General features: G+C 36.3%; 1 protein-coding gene across 2 annotated transcripts in view; it reads left to right on the top strand.

Moving 5' to 3' along the window:
* The window catches only part of LOC114653869 (peroxidasin homolog), a 279,611-nt gene that overhangs the window by 253,142 nt on the left and 14,355 nt on the right, over positions 1 to 12,114 (top strand). The window lies entirely within an intron of this gene.

Genomic DNA, 12,114 nt, shown 5'->3' with positions numbered 1-12,114 from the left:
TTGTTTGATTTAAAGGTTTATACTTAAACACCTACTATTAAATTAATGTTCTATACTACTTGTTGGTAGTTTGAACCATCTCTGCACTCCACACCCAATACACTATATCACTTCCTTGCCAAAGTCTTGTGTAGTACAGTAAATTTCCCACTGAATCCACTGCCCAGATCTTCCCATGGTCTGATAGGTTACTATTCCTTTGCTGTTCCCTGCATTCCTCAGTGGTTTCTGGTGGAGCTGTTCATTTCATTTTCTGATATAGTCTTGTTTAACCTTTGACAACATTCTGTATCTGGGAAGACATATAGAAGAATCTAGTCTGGTTAATATACATTAATACAGTTATAGTAAGAAAGACTGCTGTTTTAATTACATATAAGTATAAGGAAACAAATATTTGTTACTAGTCTGGCTGGTGTAGAAACGCATTGTAAAAATGCAATGAAAGAGGTCATGGTACAACACAGTAGACACTGATTAATAAACAAAACAACGACAGAGTATGAAACAGCATCTCACTAAAAGTAAATTAATATCATATAAGCATGCATCTAACAGAACAAATAATAATTGCATGATACTCCATTAAAGTGAATGCAAACATGCTGACTAGGAAATTATTTTTCCTTCAGAGGAAGTTCATGGAATAGTTTTTTTATGAACCTATGTTCAGCCTTTTTCAAGAGATTTGTCAAACTGAGTCCTTTGTATTTAAATGAAGATCAATCAAATTAATGTAATTAAATATTAGAGTATGTAGTTTAATTTAAAAAAAATCAAAAGCTGCTTAAGGGGTCTGTGCATATTAAGGCTGCTGGTAATTTTTAAATCAAATTCATTGTTAAGCTATTCATTAAACCTTTATGAATTTAACCACCAACAGTTTCTGGCATCATTTGCCATTAGTAACATTCAAGGTGATCACTTAGGGTAGGCAGTAGAAAGCTGAAGACTTCTTGTTTTTTCAGATAACTTTCAGCAGTGTGCTCAAGTGTTAAAAACAGAAACAAATTGTAAGTGTTTGCTCCTAACAAGATAGGAAGCAAAAAATAATGCATGTACCTCTCTTTTGCAATAATTTTGTAATTTTTTTAAAAATCAATTGCTCTTTATAAAGATATAAAACTTGATCCTCTTCATTAAAAGAACACACACACTGCTTTCAACAATTTGAATGATTCCAACAAAAACAATAATTTATGCTGAAGGCTGGCATGATGTGAACAGTAGTATTCACCAGTCAGTTAACCAAACTATTTTAGAGTATCTAAACTCATTTCCACTCTCATCAAGAAGGCAATGGATGGTCAGAAAGTTGGCTATCAAAGAAAAACACATAAGGAGCACAGAAGATGGTTGAATCACATATATTATTGTACCTTTCCAAAAAGGCTTTAATCTTGTGGATGTATCCTAAAATTGCACACCTAAACAACTAAAGCACTACTAAATCTGCTTAGAACATATTCAAACTTTGAAGCAGAATGACTCAATATGGTTGTTTGTCTAGGTCACAGGCATCAAACTCCGGTCCTCGAGGGCTGCAGTGGCTGCAGGTTTTCATTCTAACCAACTTCTTCATTAGTGAGCCGTTGTTACTGCTAATTAACTTCTTTTGCTTTAGTTTTAATTAACTTGACTCATGCCCCTTAATTGTCTCTTTTTGCTTAATTAGTAGCCAAACAATAATGAGCCATCAAACAAGCCACCATATGACCAGCTCACCTGTGCCCATCACACAATATCTGAAAATAAAGAAAGGTGAAGGTCTCAGTAAGGTTGATCTTTCAGGTCACCAAAACATTTTGACGGTGTCCTTAGAAAAAACAGAAAAATCAACAGATTTGGAAATATCTGCTGTTGCAGAATGAGAGCAGCAACAAGCCATTGAATTAAATAACGGGCTTAATTAACAGCAAGAATCAGCTTCTCATTAAGAGACTGTTTGGAGTGAAATTGGCTGGAGTTTGAAATCCCAGATTAGCTGGTCATCTGTTGGCTCATTTCACGTCTCATTTCTGTTTGGCTGCCATTTAATGAAGAAAGGAATCAATTAAGAGGACTGAATCCTTAAAAACAGGGCTATTGAAATGAAGGGAAAAGGAGTTAATTAGCAGTGAAAACTGATCACTGATTAGGAAAAGGGTCAGAATGAAAACCTGTAGCCACTGTGGCCCTCCAGGCCTGGAGTTCGACACCCCTGGTCTAGGTAATAGTACTCATAGTATTATAGTCTTAATAATCTTAAGAAAATGTAATAAACTCCCGTTAGTTGTCATTCTGTTCGATTCATTTGTACATATTGAGGAAACAAATAGGAATCTTGAGAGAAACATTTTCAGAATTAGGTCATATTAAAGGTGGTGTGCTTCAGGAATTAATGCCTTGGCTGCTGCTCTTTTTAATATACAGAAATGATCTGGATGTGAATATAATTAGTTAAGATGGTTAAGTTTTGCAGATGATACCAAGCTAGGTGCAATGGCAGAAAATGTAGAATCAGCTAAATTGTTACAGAGGGACATGTATAACATGCAAGCTTGGGCAGATTAAATTAATTGTAACTAAATGCAAACTGTTAGATTAGATTAGATAATTGTATTAATCCCATGAGGGAATTTAGAATCATACAGCAGCAAAAACATAAAAAAACAAGGATATAGACTTACATGACAGATAATAGAGCCAATCAATCAATAAATAAATAGAATAAATAATTAAACAAAAATAAACTTAACAAGTACATCAGGTGGAAGCATTGAATTGCCTAATAGCAGTAGGCAGAAAAGACCTCCACAGACATTTCTTAGCACCCCATAATGGAATGAGCCTGTGGCTAAAAGGGAGCACCACCTGGAGAGGATGGAGTGAGTTGTTTTGTCATGATGGCATCCAATTTTGCCACCGTGTTGTCAGAGCAGTCCAGTTTGTTGTTTATGTGAACCCCCGGGTACTTGTAGCTTTACACCACTTCCACGTCCTCCCCCTGAGTGGTGACGGGTCTCAGAGGTTTTTTTTGGCATGCCGAAGTCCATCACCAGCACTTTTGTCTTGCTAATGTTGAGTTGCAGGTTGTTGTCCATGCACGACAAGACAAAAGTCATCCACAGCCTTCCTGTACTCTGACTCTTCTCCATTATTAATTCAGCTTATGATGGACGAGTCATCTGAAAATTTCTGTAGATGGCAAGCGCTGGTTTTGTACTGGAAGTCCTTTGTGTAGGGGATATGGGGGAGGTGCTCCACCATTTCTGACACACAGTCTTGCAGCCTCGCAAACTGCAGTCTTTTGGTCAGATAGTCCATGATCCTGGAGATTAACGTGTAGGAAGAAAAAAATGTTAGATTTGAGTACACAATGGGAGGTTTGAAACTTGAAACTTCAATTTTTGAGAAGGACTTGGGAGTCATAGTGTACCCATCCCTATCCACACTGTGAAGAGTATAAGTCAAGGAACGTTATGCTTAAATAATATAGCACACTAGTAGGGCCTCATCCAGAGTATTGTTTTTAGTTTTGGTCTTCATATTACAAAAACTCCAGAAAAGAGTGAACAGGCTGATTCCTGGACAAGGACATATGAGCTATAAGGAGAGACTGAAGGAGTCTGACCTTTTCAGTTTAAGCAAACAGAGATTAAAAGTGGACATGATTGAAGTTTTTAAAATTATAAAAGGAATGTATACAGTAGACTGCAGTTGTTATATTAAAATAAATGACAGAATCTGCAAAAATGTTAGAAACTTTTTCATCACTCAAAGAACCACAGATACATAAAATATCTTACCATGCTCCGTAGTAGATAGTAGGACTTTAGAAAACTTCAGAAGTCAACTTGATGTCATTTTGGATAATCTAGGTGAATAGGATGGACAAACTTGTTATGCAGAATGGTCTGTTCTCATCTCAACTTTATGTGTTGTCATAAAATTGTACCATATAAGACAGAGCACACATATATAAAATATCCTTTTCTGTTCCATTGGATATTGAATCCTTCCTTGAAACTATGAATTAGCTATAAATAATGCTATCACTTAAGTTATGCATACTGTATCTTACGTAGTTAAATCACAACTTGTACAGATATGCTATCTGCAAACAAAACCTATGCCACCTTGTACTTCAGACCAGCACCATGCAAAATAACCACTTTTCATTACACATACCATACAGCATCCTTTGCCACCAGCATACTCTCCAAATAATTGTTTGTGCTAGATTTAAAATCACTAAAACTTTCAGTATGGAATTTCTTGGCCTGGAATATTTCTGTTGTTATTTATATTTGGTTTCTTTAAGTAAATTAAAAATTTAGTCGCAGAGATCTTTCTTCATTTCAGAGCAGAGTTAGGCTAAGTGAAACAGCACAATCTAAAATATATATTTACTCATGCAGATTAAAGAAATTGCATGCTGGGGTCCAATTTGCCATGGCACCAGATGCAGCTGTAATTAGTTAAGAGAATTTAATGTAGCAGCGTGGGATTTTGAGAATAACACAGGCTAAACAAAAAAGCAACACCCTAATAATTGCCTTCTGTTCAATTTACTTTTGAGTATATTTTCTAACAAACCTAGTACTGGACACTGATTGGTTTATAACACCTTAACACAGTTAAGTTTGGATTTTAAGTGTTTCAGGGGTCTGAAGGGTTAATGAGGGAGAATCTTGCATTACATATCTTGACTATATTACCTCTTAATTTACTTTGAACTTTTGTAAAGTCTGTTAAGTATTTTTATTTATTATATTTTTTATTGTTTCAGTTTATAAACTTTAAACTTTATTTACAAGTTTAATTTTGAAATTATTGACTTTATCCAGTCCAAAAATTCCCCTCATTTTCTTAATTAGATAGACTGAGAGATAGTACTTTATTTTCCCCAAGGAGGATATTTAGCTTTTTATAGAAGCTCAAGAGATATTATAACAAATAACAACTACCCCACTTCAAACACACACAATAATTACCTGTAGCAAATTTACATTTAATTATTAAATAAACAATATAATTTAATGCAACTTTAACACTACTGAAAGCTCAAAACATCATATTTGGTTATTTTTCTCAGTAACATTTTCTCAAATTTACATCTTATGTAACATTTAATTCCGAAAATTCATGTATGGTTACATTGTGTAGAAAATGGTTATTTATAAGGGACTTAAAATGCTATTTTAAAACTATAATTCACAGAACATTTCTAACTACTAGTCTGTCTGTGTCCTGTGTATAAATAATTTAAAGATACCGTTTGAATGAATTTCCACAAATTTGAACAATCTGCATTAGGGCTGCACGATAACAGAAAAAATGATTATCACGATTATTTTGCTCAAAATTTTTATCACGATTAATAATGACGATTATTCCTTTGGTAAATGAAGTCTGTGACCAAAGCAGTGTAGCCTCGGCCAGTTATTCACAGATGCTGCCCTAATCATATTAGCTGCGTTGTCCGTTGTGATGCACACAAGTCTTTCTTCCACCAAGCCCCAAGCGGACATCGCTTCTTTGAGGCCCACTGCAATAAACTCCGCTGTATGGTCTTGTGGGAAAAACGAAGTTTGCAAAAGCTTGCTTTTCATCTCAAACTCGCTGTCAATAAAATGAACTGTCAAGCTCAAATACGGTTCCGCAGTTCTGCTTGACCATAAGTCGGTCGTGGCAGCAAAATATTCAAGGCTGAGCCTGAGAATTTCTCTTTCTATTTCTTTTCGGCATTTCGCATACAGCGAGGGCAGCGCAACATTGGAAAAATGGTGGCGTGAGGGAATGCTATATCTTTTATCAAGTGTTGCGATCATTTTGTTAAACCCTTCACTGCTCACGGTGGTTATTGGACACATATCCTTGGCTATATGGTACGTGATCGCCTCTGTTATTCCCCGGTGTCTTTGCGAGCTAGGCAGATATGGTATTGCGTTGAACAATGTCCCTGATATTGTTGTCTGTGTTGTGGATGGCTGGTAATTTTTTGTTGTTGCTGTTTGTGCCTTCAGTCGTTGAAATTCTTGATAGTGTACTTTGTGGTGGCTTTTAAGGTGGTTGATGAGGTTTGTTGTGTTACCTTGGGACGTTTGGACGGAACAGGAGAAAAGTTTGCACAAGACTCGTACCTGATTAACATCACATTCCACGAAATCGAAATAGTTCCAGACAACTGAGTATGACCCCTTTTTAGGAACTAACGATCGCACTTCTGCACGTTGCTCCGCCATCATATGTTTATTCTGACTGACTGTTATTGCTGCTATTGACTTCTACTGCTTCAGAAAGCGCTTGCAATCTAGACGCAGTAACGTCATATAGTGACGCAGTCCAATCCGTAAACTCAGCCCATAAAAAATAGTTTGGTCTTTATACTGTAAAATCGCGACGATATTTATTAACTGATCGTGGGTCATAAATATCGTTATCATGAGAAAAAAAAGATTAATCGTGCAGCCCTAATCTGCATAGAAAGAAACTCTCCACTTGACTTGACATAGAGCAGACCTCATAATTTAGAGAAGAACGTCTAGACATTTGAACAGTGGCAAAAAAAGAGCAAAACTGTGACTAGCAATGCAGGTGCACCACTTTGGATGCATTCTTTTCTGAGAAGCTTTTATAGCAGTTAAAAAAGCAGAGATGACCTTAGAAAAGAAAGCGAAGGGGTAGATTGGAAAACCTTTCAAGTGTGTGGTCTACAGGTGCCTCTCCAGCTCCCCAAACCCAACACAAGCAGATACAGACATTTGTTCAACACCCAGGCTTTTATTCAGATGTGCAAAACTATTCCCAAAAGTTTCCCATCTGCACAGCACAGTACAATAATGAAAGCACCAAGTACAATAGAACAGCTGCACTTTGTCTTCTTTCCTCTCTCTTCTGTGTGTCTCCATTCCTTCCGGTAAGCGTTGTCCTCTTCGTCCCGACTCTGGCTCATGGATTAGTGGCAGCTGGCTCCTTTTGTATAATCCCCAGAAGTATTTCTGGTGTTTCATAGGATTGGTCCGGAAGCACTTCTGGGTAAGGGGCATAGGGCTCAGGAGTACCTGCCGCATCCACTGGCAGCACCCCAGGAACCCAACAGGGCTAACCCACCAAACACTAATTCCCAACGTGCCCTGTGGGACTCTGTGGTGCCTTAACAACCCAGCGGGGCTGCCACCTAGAGATCTGGGGGAGATAATGTCCTGAGCACACTCTCTTCCCCAGTCAGAGGAGTACTGGCCATCTACCACAATTGATTTCATCACAAGTCATTTCTGAGATTTGGATATAGTCAGAATAAATAAATATACTTCTTCATGGTTCAAAAACATAAGCTAGAGAGACAGTGATCATAAATGCTGAAGAGGTTGTATAATTAAACAATATCCCAATGAAAGGAAAAATGGAAAAAAAATGTCACTGCATTTGAAAGGAGACAATGATATTGAACCTAAGAGCTGGTTTAATCTCAATCTGAACACAAGAAAATTGATAAAGTATATTACAGCATGGCCTACTCTATGACTGATATGAATTTTCCATGCAAAATCATTAAATGCAATTAAGAAACTGTTAATGAGTTACGCTTTCAATGGCGTTCTTATGTTGCCTTGACTGATCTTATTCCTTCTTCCTCCTCTTCACATATGTGAACTTCTATTCAGAAGTGGTTCAATTTTCAGAACTTCAATCAAGTACATATACTTCTGTTTTACACAACAATAAATTCATGTACATGAACTAGACTGATACTAGTGAATGAATCATTTGCTTTTGATTCAGGACAATAACTTACTTTTACATTTTTACATCTTCAAGTCTGTTGCTACACTGCAAAATCGTCAATTTTAAATGAACTCTTGCCGTGTCAAAGTAACAATTAAAAGTGTACTGTATCTATGGAAAGGGTGGACCCATATAAATTCTTGAGTAATAAGTCAACACTTACCTGTAATTTTTCTGCCTATTTTGTGTTATACTACTGTATGTGTCTGTTACATCTTACCTTTGTTGACTTTGTTGTTTAATGTTTTCAATGTGCATGTCTGTTTGTCTGTCTAATGTAATGTATTCTGAGCTGTCCTTGCAGGTCTCCACAATCGTATTTATGGCAATTACAAAAAATTTTCAAAGCTCAACCAGCATTATAAACAAATCTACAGAAGAACATTTCGATACAGGCAGCGAGGCAAGTCGATATATACATTTTTTTTGATTTTTTACTATTACAATTTCTAATTTCTCTTTATTTTACCTGAACATTAATAATAAGAGAATTCCAGAAAGCGTACAGCCTTATTAAATCTTATTACTGTTACCTTAGATTTTAATAATTACTAGCTTCAGTTGATCTACAATAATGAAAGAAGCTTTACATTTAAAAACTTGCCTTGGATTTTCTATAAACCTATATTTTAAAGCACCATTAAATGATGTATTAGTAAAAATCATTATTTAACTAAATACACTTTTAAATGCGGATTATTGTTAGTGCTAAAAAAGAGCAACTCAATTATTGCATAAGCCAGTAATTCAGATATGAACTTTGACTATGACACATACAATAGATTATTATACTTAAGAAGATTAATAAAATATTGTTTAATATATCACAACTAACGAAAGTGAATTTAAAATATGTATTTTTAAATTTTTCTGCAGAGGAAAAAATATATAATTTATGTGTTTTCCATTAAAGATAACACAAAACATAATCTCCTTTTGATAAGGAAAATTACACTGTTATGAAAGCAGTTTGTAAAATCTATTTTATTATATGCAATACTAAGAAAGGTTCATACCAGTACATATTTTAAATCAGGCAGTGTGGTGTAGAGGTTAAGGCTCTGGACTCAAACTCTGAGGCTGTGAGTTCAAATCCCCACTGAGTGACCCTGAGTACGTCACCTGACCTGCCTGTGCTCCAATTGGAAAACCAAAAGAAATGTAACCAATTGTGTCATAAATGTTGTAAGTTGACTTGGATAAAGGCATCAGGTAAATGTAAATGTTTTAATTACATAACCTATAGGAGCATACACATAATTTCAAGTTAAAATCACAAAACCAGGGTAATTAAGCAGAACAAATTTTAGCCCTATTGGTAAAAGAGTTAAAAAAGGTTGTTTAGAAAGCCTGTAACTTTGAATTGTCTGTGTTTCTTAATTGTGTTGCGTGTTCCAAAGTGTTTTATAATTCCTTTCAATTCCAGGCATGTGGATGCACCTGCACAAAGTACATGAGCTTCTGATTCGCCTAGCAAGGCTCATAAACGTCCTAAGGCAGTCATTGTCAAAGTGTCATGAACGAGGCGAGTGCATCCATCAGTATGGTCTGCTGATTTTGTATTTGTAGAAATAGTTGCTTTTGGAAGTTACCTAATTACCACTAAAATTGGCTGCAACAGTTAAGCTTCAGCTTTTTCAGTAATAAACATTAAATTGCCTAACTTTTGCTACAAATAGAGCAAATACTGAACTCATGTACAATTGCACAAAGCTATATAAACGACTAGCTTGATTTTGATTAAATATTCTTATGTGGCCTTTTGCTCTTTATGACTAACAACTACATTAATGATACATTTTCAATCAGATGATCATCTGTGCCAATAAACTCTACAAATAGTGTGGTAAGAAAAGATGAAAAACAATTATAAGTTCATTTAATGTGAACTTCATTGTTATAGTTTACTGTACTGTATATACAGTGTAACAGAGGCGCTATATAGGTGCCTGACTCAACACAGAGGCACGTACAAAATCACAAAGACTTTATTTTTCTTCACCCATAGGCGCACGTCTTCCCCATGACCCACAGGAAATACACAGTCCCAAAGCACAATTCCAACACAGCAACAATCCTTTCTCCTCTACCACCATTCCTCCTGAAGCTTAGTCCTCCTCCTCCCGACTCTGGCCCCTTGAGTGGTGGTGGCTGGCCCTTTTACAGCCCACCCGGAAACATTCCAGGTGCTTGACCACCTGGACCTAATTGCACTTCTGGGTGGGGCTGAAGATTCGTCCAGCCGGGCTGCTGACTCCATGCAGCTCCCCCTAGCGGCCATCCGAGCCCCCAACCAGGCTGTGGAGGACTCCATCTCCCATGGAGCCATGCGACAGGTTGGGGGATCACCGTCCACCAAGGAGGCTGCCACCAAGCGTCCCGGGGGAGGTATTGAGCTGCCCATGGTTGCTCCCCCAGAACAGATGCAGCAGGGGCGTCCCTGCTGGGCATGGTACCCGGCTGTCCGCCACAACAGGTGGAATCCCGTTGTAACAAAATTCATTGGACCATAAAAATATTTTGTTAAAAAGGAAATTTCATTATAACGCATATGAGAAATATACATATACTATTGTGACCGGGGTTCCTGGCGATTTGCTGTCTCTAATGGCAGCAGTGCAAAGACAGCTCTGTAGCTGATCTGCTGCGTCTTACCATGTAACTTGCTTTTCACACAATGTTTAGAATATTTAACACCCAACCTGGACTCATTTTTCTGTCTCTCTTGCAGATAACTCTATGACCCAAACTTGACAATATACTTGTATAAAAATAAAGCACTTCTTAAACTGCAAAAATTATTTTATTTGATAATGAGACATTAGGTGTAACTTTTTTTTTATAGAAATATAGGTATGAATACAGAATGAAAATGAGAGGTTAAATATAACTGCTTTTATAGAAATACAAATATAAATACAGAATCAAAATGAGATATTACATATAACTTTTTTTATAGAAATATACAAAATACAAACACGCTTCTGAATTTTTTTTTTCAATCAGCTCCTAGTGCCCAATTTTTAACTTTGTCTTTTTTTGTATTTTTTGTTTTGATCTTTCAAAATAGCTGACAGCATTGAAGGCCCAATTCTGAATGCTTTTGCCACGTCATTTTTCTTTATTCCTGAATCAACTTTTTCCAGGATTGTTAATTTTTCTTTCAGAGTAAACTGATGCCATTTCTCACTTTTTTATTTTTTTGTTCATCACAAAGAAAACTTTGAGAAGCGCTATGAAGCTCGAACAGTACAGTATCAGTACAGATGACACAACTACCCACATGGACATTCGGTGGAGCACTGACCCGGTTATCTGTATGATGTCTCACCTTTACTCGCCAAGCCTCATCGAGACTGCCTGAGACCAGAAATTTCATAACAGACTGTCACTTTCTTTTGGTATAACAAGAAAGAAGACAGCCTGTTGCGGGTTTCCCGAGAGTTGGTGAAAGTTTAGGTCTGGCATTAAGTATTTTTTTGCATTGCATTATCTTCTTTGGTAGCCATTTTTGGTCAAAAAAACATTTTTTATCCTGAAATTTACACTTTGTTAAAATGAAATCCAATTAACATGATGAGCATTTGTCTAGGACAACAAAAAGTATTTGTTATTCTGAGAATAGGATCTGACCGGCATACTGTACCTCACCATAGAATCAACCAACAACCAGCATCTCAAATTCTGCAGAAGGAATGCAATAATTTCCTGGTGATGACACCATGATTTATTCTTTGAGTATATACAGCCATGTTTTATATGTCTGTGAAGTAACCAAATGATTTTGACAAAATAAGCTGTTTTGCCAAATTAGAAAAGTATGAATTTCACTAATCTTTAGTATATTTTGTACATAATAAAACCTCAATTTGATATTTTAAAGAGTGATGGCTACATAATTAGCAATCAAGAGAACACTAGGTAGGGAGCCGCCGGTACAATAATTCCTGACACTCTTATTTTATTCTGTACTATCAAATTAGATTATAAATTCTAGTATCATGGTTAATGTTCAAAAAGTTTCCTATGAACTGAAAAAATGTTTCTTTGCCACCCTCATTTTTGACAACATTTTGCTTTAGAGGAGGTTCGTCCAGTGTAGGGGTAAGAGTCTAAATTTGTGTTTCCTAGATACAGGAACATTTGATCCAATATGTCGTTATCTCTAAATCAACTTTGGTCGAACAAATCTGTGATATGGGGAATCTGAATTATTGACACTAAAACTGGCTTTAAAGGAGTGATACCTCTAGTTTTTACTGATCATAATCATTAATATGAAAAATCAACTGAATGCCTGAATTCAGGGTAGATTAGGTGAGTGCTGTTTTTTCAGTTGATTTA

Source organism: Erpetoichthys calabaricus, chromosome 6 (assembly GCF_900747795.2).
Source record: "Erpetoichthys calabaricus chromosome 6, fErpCal1.3, whole genome shotgun sequence".
In the NCBI taxonomy this organism is placed as follows: domain Eukaryota; kingdom Metazoa; phylum Chordata; class Cladistia; order Polypteriformes; family Polypteridae; genus Erpetoichthys; species Erpetoichthys calabaricus.
Note: the sequence above shows the minus strand (reverse complement) of the source record. Positions and strands in the feature narration are given on the sequence as shown.